The 14,342-nt window shown below is 37.5% G+C and overlaps 1 long non-coding RNA gene across 1 annotated transcript in view; it reads left to right on the top strand.

Moving 5' to 3' along the window:
- The window catches only part of LOC108166177 (uncharacterized), a 13,752-nt gene extending 12,288 nt beyond the window's left edge, over positions 1 to 1,464 (top strand). Inside the window, exon 3 of the long non-coding RNA XR_001776446.1 lies at positions 867 to 1,464. This is a non-coding gene — a long non-coding RNA (uncharacterized LOC108166177). The remainder of the gene's footprint in view (positions 1 to 866) is intronic.
- The last annotated feature ends 12,878 nt before the right edge of the window (positions 1,465 to 14,342 follow it).

Here is a 14,342-nt window from a genome sequence, read left to right on the forward strand (position 1 = left end):
ACCCACCTTGTTCCCTCATCAACCAAGTGCTAGTTAATTGATTGTCTGGACTTTAATTGGACTATTCCCTATATATATCAATAAAGTCATTTACACAGCCTACAGGTCTGCATTATTTACAGTGGTCTCTGCTACACCTACCCTAACGTGCTTAGAGCTGCAAATGTCACAAAAAATTTAGAAAAAAGACAACTTAGAAATTTAGATAAATATATAGTCTTGGGAATTGTCGTCGTTTCTTAAGATTCAACATTTCATCTCTATTTTTTATTTTTTTTAAATAAAGATGAAATATAAAATTGAGCGAAAAGAAGATAGATCCTTTTGTCCATGAGATGTGATAAAGGTAAAAATCAGTACGAGGCAAATGTTTTTGCTTTTTTGATGTTTTTGTATTTCTATTTAATTTTATTTCTGGTTGTACTTTGTATTGCCATGTTTTGTAGGTTTATGTTGATGTGTTTTGTGAAAGTTTACATCTTTGATGGACATGACTGAGCCTAAAACAACATTGGTGAAAAACCAAATGATTTTGTTTTGCTCACTTGTTCCATCTTTTTCTCCTTTTTGAAGTTTTATTTCATAAATCACAGAGACTAGAACACAATCTGTAAATGTATTTATTTTCAAAGCAGCACAGTTCGAGTGATTTCTGCCTGTGACTCTGTTGCCTCGCCTGTCTGTCTTTAAGCGCCGCTCTCTCTCCTGCTGTTAGTTCATGGGAATCGTTCTTCTCATCAATGTGGCCATTCATGATCACCCAGACAAATTAGACAGCAAATTCCCACAATAATACTTGCCAATTCAACCTATGAAGACAAAGGAGAAAACAGCTGATGGGAACAAATCTTCCTGTGTTTGCTCAGAGTGCCACGAGGGAGCAGTCATCACTGGATGGAAAGAGGCGATTGAGACATCACAGGGACGGCAGATTTGATGGACAAAAATTCGGGTTGCCAGGTCTGATCCGCTGAGACGAGAGGAGTGGTCGAGATCAAGCAAAGTGTGCTCTGGGATATGTGTGTGATTAAGGGCTGGGTGTGTGTGAGCACTGGCTTTTGTCTTGGTGTGTGTGGTGTGTATGTGTGGGAATGGACCCTGGTCTGACTTGTTGATTAATGGCCAGTGTGTGTATGTGTGAAAACGCTCCTGGTCCTGTTTCCATGCTAATGAGCAGCGGCAGATGGGAGAGAGGAGTTTTGGAGCAACAATGAACAAACACACCAGCAGACGTACAATTAAATTAGGAAGAAGAAAAAAAAAAACACAACAAACAGAAGCTCCAGTATGGTGAGCTTCCTTTCAGACAATATACTCCGATATTATGTTCTTTCTTCCTGTCTGTGGCAGCATGTAAACATCGTACTATTTCACATAAACTATGGTGATGACTAGCTGGTCATCAGTGCTACATGGGGAAAACGCTTTAAATTAACATATACAGTTAAAAACTATAAAAAAATAAAACATTTTCTCACTGCCTGAAGCTAAATCAGACTAAACTATTGCTGTTTTAAGTCAAATAGGATTATTTTTGCTAAATAGCATGATAAGTAATGGGGGAAAAATGCTTATTTTTTTATTTCAGTGTTTTGTACACATTTCTATTTGGTAAATGTAACTTTTATTTTGTTTGACTTCAGATGTTTTGGTTTTCTCATGTTTCATGTTTATTGAAATTCTGTCCTATTCCTCCTGACAGATATGATGAAACTGAATCAGGTTTGCTCACCTTTTCAGTTCTGCTCACAAATTTTCTATTTGGCTTGGTACAGTGACGGCCTCTCCAAAACATACATTTTGTTCCCAATTCATAACTAATTTGGTTGCTGTGTATTTTGAAGATCTTTTTTGTTTATTATCTATGAAGGTGTAACCCGTCTATGTTCGTCTCAAGTCCAACAGGTTGACTTCACGACAAAGACTTTCAGGTTTAGTGTATTTTTTCTAACATAAGAGGAAATCAAGTTGGTGACTAACATCAGTCCAGCAGTTTCTGCCCCTATACATTAAATAAAATATAATAAACAACCATAAACAAACTACAGAGCAATATCTCCCAATGAGCAGTTAGCAGTTGTAAAATTAAACATAGCTATAAAGCATAATAGCACTTAAAAAATATACAAAATGTAGAAAAATTACTCATGGAACATTGTATATTGTTAAATTTGTCTAATAATGTTAAAATATAATACCTGTAAAGAAAACACAGAGCTGATCCTAAGTTACAAACAGCAACAGAAAAAAGGGGAGGAGCCGTCAGTTACCGGTTGCTACGGTAACCACCAACTGCCAAGAGCAACGTAACATAACTTAAAGCGCCAATAAATGTCTGGAGAAACAACTTTATTAAACAAAATACATTAAAGAGGTAAATAAACAAATCCAGACAAACTTCACATCTATAATATTGTTAAAATAAAACCCTGTTATATACGTAGTTACAGGTACAGAAGGTGAGAGCTGCCGTACTCGCATGCCTTGACGAAAAATATGACAAAGTGATTTTACGCTTCAGTTTCACATTTCGTTTAATGTTATTCTTTATTTCATTCACTCAAAAATAAATATGGATAGCTTATGTAACATCTAAAATAAATCTTTTTTGAAAAGTAGGAGAAATAAGTATAAACTTGCAAAACGTGCCAAAATTGTGTTTTTACTCTGGATAAAGACTAAGACGAAGCATTTAATTTATATCTCATTTCATTCTGTGAAACTTGTGACTTTTTTAACTTTTTCTTAGGTAAAGCAAAAACAATAAATCAAGACAAAAACAACAAACAACTTTACAATTCTTTGGTAGAGTTTATGCTGCTCGATTTGAAGTTCAAATGTTTTTAACCGCATCCTGCACACAATAAAGACTGACAGAAATGCTTTCAAAACAATAACAGTGGGTAGAAATATGGAATTTGACTGGTTTTAAGTTGTTTATGATCTAAAACAGATATTGTTTTACACGTATAAACACACATGTATTTTATTCCTTTGTTCCTAATTTTACAAATCACAACCATGAAATATTGTCCCCAATAACAAGTGTTTACTCTTATCTGTAGAGAATATTTAAACTTGGAAGACATAAACATAATGTGTCCATAAACTGTACATACTACAGTTACTTTATGAAGACAGTTTCTGCATACATTTACATAAGAATGCGTCAGGAGCTCAGTGAATTTATGGAGGTCACAATTATACGATGCCATCTGTCAAATATCTGTCCTTCCAGGATTTTCTTTTCTTGCTGCTAAATATTCTGCAGTCAGTTGGTAGCAGCACTGTATCAAAATCACCAACTTTATACAGAGGCGAAGGTTCACATCTCCAAACTTTATGCTGCCTTAGCTCAAACTCATTTGGTGGTTGCCAGGGAAGCAGTAGTTTGGTGGAAGGAAGATCATTTTTGCTTGTTTAACAGGGGTTAGCAAAGGGTGCAGCATACCAAGACGTTTTTGATCATTTCATGGTCCAGTTTGGAGGTGACCCCATGTACTTTGAATAGGACTGCACCAGGCCTAATATCTATAGAGATAAATTGGTGCCATAAAGTTTGTTCAAAAGAGAAAAAAAATATCTGTAATTGAAAAGTTATTCTGAAATCGAAAATAAAGCTTGAGACAGGAAAGAAAAAAGATTTGAAATTGAAGAAAAAATTTTGAAACTGGAAGAAAAATCTGAAACAAAAAAAAATTTGAATCTGAGAAGTAGTTTTTAATTTTTTCAAGTTGCAAATTTTATTTCAGAATCAAAAAATTCAAATCTTTATTTTGAGTTTCAAACTTTTTTCAGTTTCAATTTTCTTTCTTTTGAACAAATTGTATGGCCCCAATTTAGCTCCACAGAAAGCGAGGTCCTCCCAGACATGGATGAGCGTCTGGTGTTGAGGAACTTGACTGATCTCTGACCTCAACAGAATGTCTTTGGGATAAATTGGAGCAATGATTGGGATTTAGGTCATCTTGTCCAACATCAGTGTTTGACCTCACGACTCTCTCCTGAAAGAACAGTTTATGGAGCAGAACCATTCTCTCAGACCAAACTAAGACTTTTGTTCCTGACCCCTAAAAACAACAACAAGACGAAGTAAAGTTTCCTGTCAGACCTCCCAATCAGTCTAAATTTAGATTTAGACCTGAAGACTTTTGTAAAATCAGCAGCTTAAGGGAAATGTGGGCACAGTTGACAGTTTGTCATCTTTACAAATAAGGTAAATACTACTTCCTGTCCTGGTACAGTGGATTTATGTCGCAGCGAGATGATGCCTGTCAAAGCTGATCGATAATGCACTGTGTCATTTCCAGCGCTGCATGGTGGTCCGGCCTTTAAGACAAATATAAACACTTCCCCCCCTGCAAGTCCAGATAACAGGGCCACTGATTAGCTACAGGCATGTGTGTGTGTGTGTGTGCGTGCGTGCGTGTGTGTGTGTGTGTAGGGTTCTCCTCTGTCATGCAGGCTCGTGGTATTAACATCACAGGAAACTGTGCCTGTTTCCTGCCAAGAACTTTATATTTTTCATTCTAACTCCCCTTATCTTCACTTCTTCCCCTGTGAATCACCACCGTTCATTTAGATCCAACATTTTATTAGCGAAACAGCTAGTGCTCAGTTTAAGAACACAAAATATGAAAAAAGCAAAAGAATAAATCATGCTGTTCAAAACCATAAAAAGTCTCAGATATTTTGATTTTCACATTTACTAAGCTTCTTCTTATTTATTCGTAATTACTAATAAGTAAAACAATCCCAACATTTTTACTGATGGACAGTGAACCGGAGTGAAAGTGAGTAAGAAAAGGCTGAAATTCCTGAGAAATGCTTTTAGTGCTGCTGTGATATCTGTGAGCAGGAAATGGATTTCTAGCGCCAGGAAGTGACTTCGGGGAGAGAGGAAGTGTTTGGCAGCATCCGCCTTCTGTCTGCAGGATGGGGAAGGAAGGACAGGGTGGTGGAGGAGAGAGCAGCGGGAGAATGAAACAGAGAGTTGATTTTAGGGAGAAGAGTGTGTGTGTGCGAGTGTGTGTGTGTGTGTGTGTGGGGGGGTGCATCTGAACATTTAACATCTCAACTTATTTTAAATAAACAAGCAGTTAGTTTTCTTGCCCCGTGTTAAAATTGTTTCCCGTTTTTCCAAAAATCTATAATAAACTCCTTTATTTTATTTCTCAGATTAGATCATTTTTTCCACTGCAGGTGATTTTTTTTGGGTCTAACTCTTTAACTTTTCGTCCGAATCCCCTCAGAACCTTTAATCCTGACCATTTACAAACTAAATCATCATCAAACCTGCCACCTTTAAAATCAGAAAACCTTTTCCCTTTGCCATCTGTGTCGTGCCTGAATGAAAATAAAATGGCAGCCAGATTTATGCGCAAATATTTACTTTTTAAGTTGATAAACTTACAAATGTGCGTAAAAATGTTGACATTCTACTAATGTTGAAAAAACAAAATTTTGCAATTGCTGTGTTTCCATGATATAAACATAATAAAAATCAGACATGAATAAGTCTGTTCACGCAATAAGTAATTAAAAAAAACATGCAGCTTCATCATCATCCTGGCACTTCTTGTCGTCTTCCACCAGTAGTAACCCCGGTTTTGATCACATGTGACGCGGAAAAAACTAAATTTTTTGATCAAAAAGTATGTTTTTTAAAGTAACTTCTTCATAATTTATGCTACAACCACGAACTTCAAATGTCTACTTGGCTTCCATAAGACAGGTCAACACAAAGCTAAAGAAAATGCAAAGTTTTCAACGTTTTACAAAAATAAATCTGAACAGTGCGGTGTGTTTGTTTTCAGCCTGCAGAGTCAGGAAGGTTTTACGAGTCTATAGTAAACATTTTATGTAGTCTTCAAATTTCGGATGTTATTAAAAGAAGGAATGTTATCCAAAATAATTCAAATTCAATACAAAAATACTTTATTGATTTCAGTTGAAAATTAAATAAAATTAAATTATCAGCACTGATTGAATAATAAAGCCAATTGTGTGTATGGATTAAAAGCTAAAAAATATATTTTCTAAGACACATTAATCATTTTTAAAAAGTACAATTATGTAGATAAAAATACATTTGTTTAAACCTGCATTTGTATATTTTAGATATATTTTTAAATGCAAAAAAAATTATTTAAATTTACTCCTGACCCATTATTGCCACTGCATTAATTCCTTAAGAGATAAATATTAAAATTCAAGACTTCTTGCACGTAGCACATTCATATTTCAACATCACTCCACTTGTAAATAAAGTGATTAGGCTAGGAAAAAGTTAAAAATGTAACTGAGTAAATGTACCTAGTTACTCTCCAGTTCTGCTCTTTCTCCAGAGATCAGTCGCTGCATGTGTGAAGTTTTAACATGTGTCGTCCCAGCGCTGCTCACACTCTTAAAAAACTCCCCAGAGAGAGATTGTTGGAGGTGAAAGGTCGGGGGTCAGTACGGTGTGTGTGTGTGTGCGTGCGCTCAAGTCTTTCTTGGTAAGTATTTGAGGCACTTGAGATCAGAGGAGAAGCAGCATACCACTCACACACACACACACACTCTCACACCCTGCTTGTTTTGTCATCATGGTGGCATCTCCTGGTCTCGCTCTGGGCCGTCAGAAGGACTTTGTTGGCGGTTTCCTGCTGAGGTGAAGCCACAAATCATCCAAAGCTGAATCTCAGCTAACAGAGTGAATCAAACACACTTAGATGATTAAACTTATTTGACTAAAACAAAAGCAACAAACAGGAGGGACAGATAAAGCCGTGTGGAAGCATCTTTATTGATTTAAAGAAGAAAGTTTAACGTAGCGTGTGTGTTGGGGGAGATGGCACTCGATGGACAGATGGTCCTTTGTGACTCCTGACACCTGACAGCTGCTGCTTTTCTCCTCCTTACCTCGTTTTTCTCCCCCACCTCTCCTCTCACCTCACTCTTCTGCTTTTCTTCTCGCTGCTCCTCTCTTTATCTTCTTTTGTCCTCACTATTCACTGCAAAGGCATTTAGAAGACAATGGAAAACAACTGCAGCGTGAGGAAGGAGGTGTGGCGCATTGATAGGTGAAAACTCTGATCGTTGACTCCTTTGTCTCTGCACTTGTTACAAATAGGGGACAGGGCAGCATCAGGACATCTGGCTGATACAGCACTCATCCTAAATATTGATTATGACATGCTTCAATGCTGTGTAGAATCATGATTTACCCAAAATACATCTCTGGAAAAAAAATAAAACAACTCTGGGTTTGTGATCTAGTCTAGTTAAAACATGTTGTTTTTACGGTGAAGTTACTCACTGTGGGTAAAGTATTCTGAAACTTTACTAAGAGTCGCGATACTTTACATTAATATAACTCAAGAAAAAGTAAAAATACTGTCAGGATCGGACAATAAAGACTAAAAACGTCAGAAGGTTGGTGGCTTCAACGCACTCGCTCTCTGGTTACCTAGCAACTCACTCATTCTTTGGTTACCTAGCAACAACCTGCTAAGTAACATGTACAGGTTTGGTCACTGTGCCTCATAACTGCTTAAAAATGTAAAAAACAACAGTGTGGAGTGAGAACTGGATAAAACAGGAAAGGTTACATCACCGGTTTGGGAGTGTTTCTGGTATTTAAAACAAAAAACTAATCGATAACAATAATAATCATTCAACCGTATATTGTGTCTTATAACTACTGCTAAAGGAACATTTTTCTAAAACAATTGCTCATGTAAATGTAACTGGTTAATACCCGTCTCTGTTTACAACATACAGCACTGGAAAAAAATTAATAGACCACTAAAAATTATCGATTTCTCTGATTTTACTTTTTACATGTATATGTTTGAGTAAAATGAACATTGCACTTTTATTCTATGAACTACTGACAACATGTCTCTGAAATTACAAGCAAAAATTTTGTATTTATTTGTAGAAAATATCCAAAACGAAACAGTGCTTTCAGACCTCAAAAATGCAAAGAAAACCAGTTCATGTTTATTTAGAAACAACAAACCTAAAGTTTTCAGAAACCAGTATTTGGTGAAATAACCAGGTTTTCAATGGGATTCAGTGCACTGGACTCTTAGTTTTTTCTGAGCTTAACAAATATAAAGGTGGACATCTCTCAGCTTTTTAGAACATGGGTTATAATAGATTTAGTTTAGTGTAATTTCAATGTGACTTTTTGTTTGTCAAATTCATTTAGTTTTAATTCGTTTTTAGAGTGTTTGCTAGCTTTTATTTGAGTGGTGGGGAAATCAATTTCACATCAGTTCTAAACTAATAAAAAGATTCATAAACATGAAAAAGAAGAATAATATATAAGTTCAGTATGTATAGTATAATCTTGTCAAAGAAATGGCTGTTTGCCTTTATTTCAACGCAGAAGGGGAGTAAAAGTTATTTGGATAAAACTTTTATGTATGTTTATTTGTGCGTGTAAGATAAAAGTTATTCAATTTTAAGAATATTCTAAAGAAAGACAAGTCCCTATGCCCGATTGTTTTCGAGTTATCTTTTAATTTCCACAAACCGAAGTTCCTGGAGGTTTCTTTTCTTGTTTCCAGTCAACTTGTGATCATCCAGATCTGTTTTTTCTTCTTTACTGGTGGCATCTCATCGAGCAACATGTGTTTAAAGAAGGAAAAGAGGTTCTGCTGCGGTGTGTTGGTTTTCCTGCTGGGTGACACGTGGGTTAAAGAAAGTCACAGTGGATTCCTGAGCCGCTCTCCCTCTCGGCCTGAGCAAACAGCCGCTCTCCCTCCTCTCTGCGCAGGACGCGCTGGCGGTGGGGACAGCTGGCCGGCTGGGAGTGGACATATATCTGAGGACGTATGTGTAGGTATCTGGGTCTCCGTGTGTGCATGCCGTTTTCTTTGTGTGATCCTGAGAGGTCAAAGGTGAGGCTGTGGTTCACAGAGAGCCACGCTCGTCCCCTCCCAACAGGAAGGAGGGCACTGTCCATATGTTGTCTTCACTCACACACTAATGTTGATTCACACGCTCAGTCACTCTGCGGCCTACAGGTACGGGGCTCACGGCTAACACTTTCTGCACACACTCACTGAAGAAATGTGCAGATAAACTCATGTTCACTCACTGAGGCTTGCTGATGCTGCATATAATTATCTCTATACAAACGGCCAAGACTAACAATGTGAAGATTCTCCTCCTCCTCCAATACTTTCAGTTTAAATACAGGAAAAACTGAAGAGCCCACTGCACTGAGCCCCACTGAAAACCTCCTGGTTGTTCCACCAAATATTGGTTTCTGAACTTTTCCTGAGGTAAAACATTAAAATTGTTGTTTCTAAATGAATATAAACTTGTTTTCTTTGCTTTATTTGAGGTCTGAAAGCTCTGCATCTGTTTAGTTATTTTGACCATTTCTCATTTTCTGCAAATGAATAGTTAGGTTGCAACAAGGTGATGTTTTGGTGAACCAAGCAGATATTTGAAACTTAAACACTTACATCCTCGCCCAAAAACATTGTAGAAATTCACGTTGTTTCATTTACAGTGCAGTGTAACAAAATAATTGGTCGCTCTTCACCGCCATTGTCGCTCTGCCTGAACGCCCAGTTGGGACCCACAATGAATTATGGGATATGGTGGGCCGTGAAGGACACACCGGACTCATCCTTCAAATCTGGGGAAAAGGAGGACGCAGTTGAAGGCCTCGTGTGAAGGACTACTGTCAATCGGCCAAATCCATCCTCCGGAGGAAGACGGATTTGTTCGGATTTGTTCCAAATTCAGGGCAGACCCTGAATTCGGACACAGCTTATGTTAAGGTGTGACCTCTTGTTTGTTGAAATCTGCTGAATTTGCTATTTTGTAACAATTTATTTGTCCTATTTTTTAATTTAGTCTGTAAAATATCAGAATTTGTGCATCATTTTAGTTTTCTTCTGTCTGACATTCTTAAATGCAGCAGAGAATCAGGTATTACAATCAAATAATCAATCAAGTAGCCTTTTTACAAAATACTTTTTACTATAACTTCAGTAATTTCTTGACTGGTTACTTGAGATCAAGATGTGAGTTCTCTACCATGTCTGATTGCATATTACAACTCTTTTTATAACAATAGAGTCTTTTTACAACAAAAACTTTTGTGGCTTTTAATTAAACTGTAAGTGATAGGTGGATATAATAGAAAATGGAAAATATTGCATGTTTTTCACATTTTCACACATAAAAATGTGAATAAATGTCTCAATAAAACCTCACAAGATCAGATTGAAGTAAATACAGCAAACATTTGGAAGGATGTGCTCTTCTAAATGTTTGCTGGACCAAAAGTGAACTTTTGAGCCTACATAAAAACGTTATGGTTGAACACAGCGATCCTCGTCTGAAGCATGGTGGTGGCTGCATCATGCTGTGAGGGAGCTTTTCTAAGCAGAGTAACGGTTGAGAAAAGACTTGAGCTTGTCTTCCAGCAGCACAATGACCCAAAACACACAACCAGAAGTAGAAAATAATGGTTCAGATCAAATTATATTTATGTTTGAGAGTGGTCCAGTCAAAGTCTACACTCTCTAGATGTACAAAGTTAGTACAGAAAAACTCCCAAAAGATGTGAAGCTGACTGTAGGAAAAATCTGATAACATTTTCTTGAACGTCACTGTCACATAAAACGTTTGTGGTTGTGACATGACAGAATGGGGAAACATTTAAGGGATATAAAATAAATTTAATACCGTTGAAATAGCAGACACAAAGATTAAAGAATGACAACTGGTCTAGACTGTGAGGTCTTTTTTTTTTTTTTTTTTTTTACCAAACAGCAGCTTGTCTGGATAAAAAGTCTTCATGGCTGGGCAGCAAGGCAAGAATTTTGATCAAGAGGTTGGAGCATCATGTAAGAAAACGAATCAAAGGATCATCAAAAAGATGCAGGACAGAAATAAGAGAAAGAAGCAAATCTCTGGAACAATTAGATAAGAATCAATAGAAACAGAGAAGATTTTATTTCTACTGTTACTTGTAAAGCATGTTGACAGCTCTGCTGCTGCATGACTGAATCTAAACCAGAAGTTATGACTGGATTTCACTGCTGCTGAAAGAACCTACAGCATGCATGACTATTTCACCCATTTCTTTTTAAATCAAAGAATGACATTTCATAAACTATCAACTGGATGAATACATTTTTACTTAGAGACTTCACGTCTGAAAATATGCCTGAAGAGAAAACAGTGTGTTTAATATGAGCAGTACCGACTCTGAACGGAGCTCTGGGGATTTTGCATCCATTAGATTTTAAAACAGCAAAATTAAGCACATCAATAATCCTGTTTATTTTAAACGCCCGCTGCTTGTGCTAGATGTTATTTCCAGACAGTCGCTTTTGAAGGAGCCATCGTTAGGATGCAGAGAGCTCTAAAAACAGAAAGTGGTTCTCACACCTCTCCATTTGGACTGATCGTTTTTCATGTCGGTCACAACTGGCAAACACACAAACACATCTGAAGAACGCTAAAACAAACGCTGCCTGTTTGCATTCGACCTGTTGTTGTTTCTCCACTGACTTAGTTCTGCTTTACTTGGTTTAGGCAGAAAACATGCTCCGTCCGCTTTACTAGTCTAACTATCTATCCTTCAGTATTCGCTCAACGAAAGATTAAAAGTTTATCAATAAGTTAACAATAGTGTTTGCTTGACTTTATTTTTCCACAAAGATGTGACACTGCAGCATAAAATTTAGATTTTAAAATTTAGAGACATGAAAAATACTTCAGTTTTAAGTGCAGAAACTTTCATTAAATGAGCAACATTCAATACAGCATATAAGACATACTTCCTTATTTCAAGTCTATTTATTTAAAACTGAAAAATATAATAAAACAAATACTCATTCCCATTGACATGTCATGTGACATAATTTGTTCAAACATTTTCAAATCAGTGTTTTTATAGCCTGAATTTCAGCATTTTTCCTCCATGTTTATAATGGATAGAGTGCGCAGATGCTGCCCCCTATTGATGAAAACATATATATGGTTGTACATGCCTGTTGAACTTTTCCACACTTTGCATCTCCTCCAGAGTTATCATGGTTTCTCTTTCCATTTTGGTGGATTAAACATTGCTCTGAGGTGTTCAAAGCTTTGTTCTTTACCCTTAAAATTGACCACAAATCTTTAATAAGTGGAATAAATTTCACTATCAATATCTTGTATCCCTTTCCTTCCACCTCAGAGTTTACACTACACCGTGTTTGTGTACTTTTTAATTTTATGATTCATTTAGGGACAGATCCTGACCATCTAATACCTGCATAACAGAGTTTATAGCTAATCTGCAACACCCATCACCTGGAAACTTTAAAAGTTGGTTTAAATGAAAATATCAACAGTAAATATGATTTTAAAAATCTAACAAAACGCATTAAAGGTTGTGGTGAATAATGGACTCTTTTGCAAGGCAGTGTATTGTATAAAGGATTTATATTATAGCACAAAGCCTCTAGCCTAACATCTGTTATTACTGTTACTATTTCCTTCAGTTTCGATATACCTGAACACGTTGTTTTTTAAAACGCTTCGTAAATAAACAATAATGATGATCCTTAATGGGTGTAACATCCATCCATCCATTTTCTTCCGCTTATCCGGGGTCGGGTCGCGGGGGCAGCAGCTTCAGAAGGGAGGCCCAGACTTCCCTCTCCCCAGCCACTTCTTCCAGCTCCTCCGGGGGAATCCCAAGGCGTTCCCAGGCCAGCTGAGAAACATAATCCCTCCAGCGTGTCCTGGGTCTTCCCCGAGGCCTCCTCCCGGTGGGACGTGCCCGGAACACCTCACCAGGGAGGCGTCCAGGAGGCATCCTTACCAGATGCCCGAGCCACCTCAACTGGCTCCTCTCGACGTGGAGGACAAAAACTTCAAAAATTTCAAATAAATGGTAATATAAAGTTAACTATATTCTTCTGTTATGCACACATTAAGGTCACATTGAGAGTCCGACATATTAATACAAAAGGTAACAGAACCAGAAATCAAGAGGAAAGAAAGTAAAACTTCTGGCCAATTGCAACTACATCACTTATTGAGGTGCCTTAATGGACATCGGAAGTAAGTGACGGGAGTACTGAACTGAGCAAGTAAAGTTGTTTTCCAAAGTTGTTTTAGTCGGTTTATTCATGGTTTCTACTTGTTCGAGTCGAGCTACCGGAGTTTGTCTGTGAACGTAACGCACCTGGTTGGGGCTCGTAGACGGCGGTATTTACAAAACAGCTAGCTTAGAAGCCGACCCATACCTCGTCAAATTACCACATCAAATTACCGACTTTGCCTGAATTTACACCAAATTATGTCGTAAACGGCGATTCACCTTACACCAGAGCAAACTTAGAAATGTACAAAAGACGATATGCTAACCAGTTTTTTTCGTACATGCTAGGCTACATGACGGTGCGGCCCTGTCTCCAGAGTTATTATTGGTTAGCTGCGTACCTTCTCCATAATGCGATATCGTTCTAACCATGCTTATAAAGTTTATTAATGTTAATCCTCTCTGTGGAAGAAGCTTCCTGGGGGTCTGGTGTTTTCATTGGAGCAACCTTCGATGAATGTCTGCAAGAGAATCTGGTGAAAAATCCCTGGAAGATGTCTGAGCTTTGAACTTTCAGCTCTGACCTTCGAGAACATGGAAGCTTTTTTTTTTTTTTACTTTCGTGGGTTCCTCTCCAGCTTCTTAATAAAGGACCTAATGAAAAGGTCCTTTGTTATGATTTTGGTTTCTCCAATTACATCATTGAAGGCGTGACTTCTCATAGRGTCGTSGGAGTCAAGAGTCTGAGGTGGAATTGACTCTATCGACCACATATTTGACGATGCATTTCTCAGTACATTGAGTATGGAAGTCTCTGTAGACCTTTACGACTTTTGCAAACGCTTCAGGCACCTTGTTACCGACAATCGCCTCCACGGCTTCATTCATCCTTTGGGAGATTAGGCAGAACGTTAGACGTAAATAGTTCCAAGATTTCTCCCAAGATCTTGGCCAGAACGCCGTTGGTGCTGCGAGCGGGTCTCCAGTCGAAAGATGCATCCATTCCATCCAGGTCAGGTTGACGAAAAGGGGCTGGATTACAGCCCTCAGGGTGACAGCCTGGGTCTCTTCAGATTTAGAAATTATAGCTCTAGAATCTCTATTTTTGTTTTATTTACAATAATATGTACAGGTTACATAAACAGTAACTAAAAGAACGTCAAGGCTTAAGGAAGGCAAAAGGGCAAAAATTACATACAGGAAAAGGTAAAACAGCAAATTAGGGCAGATTACATGAGAAATTCTTTACAAATTGAAGTAGTCTTTGGTACAGTACTTCAGAGAGTACTGA

This window comes from Poecilia reticulata, linkage group LG3 (assembly GCF_000633615.1).
Source record: "Poecilia reticulata strain Guanapo linkage group LG3, Guppy_female_1.0+MT, whole genome shotgun sequence".
NCBI lineage: Eukaryota > Metazoa > Chordata > Actinopteri > Cyprinodontiformes > Poeciliidae > Poecilia > Poecilia reticulata.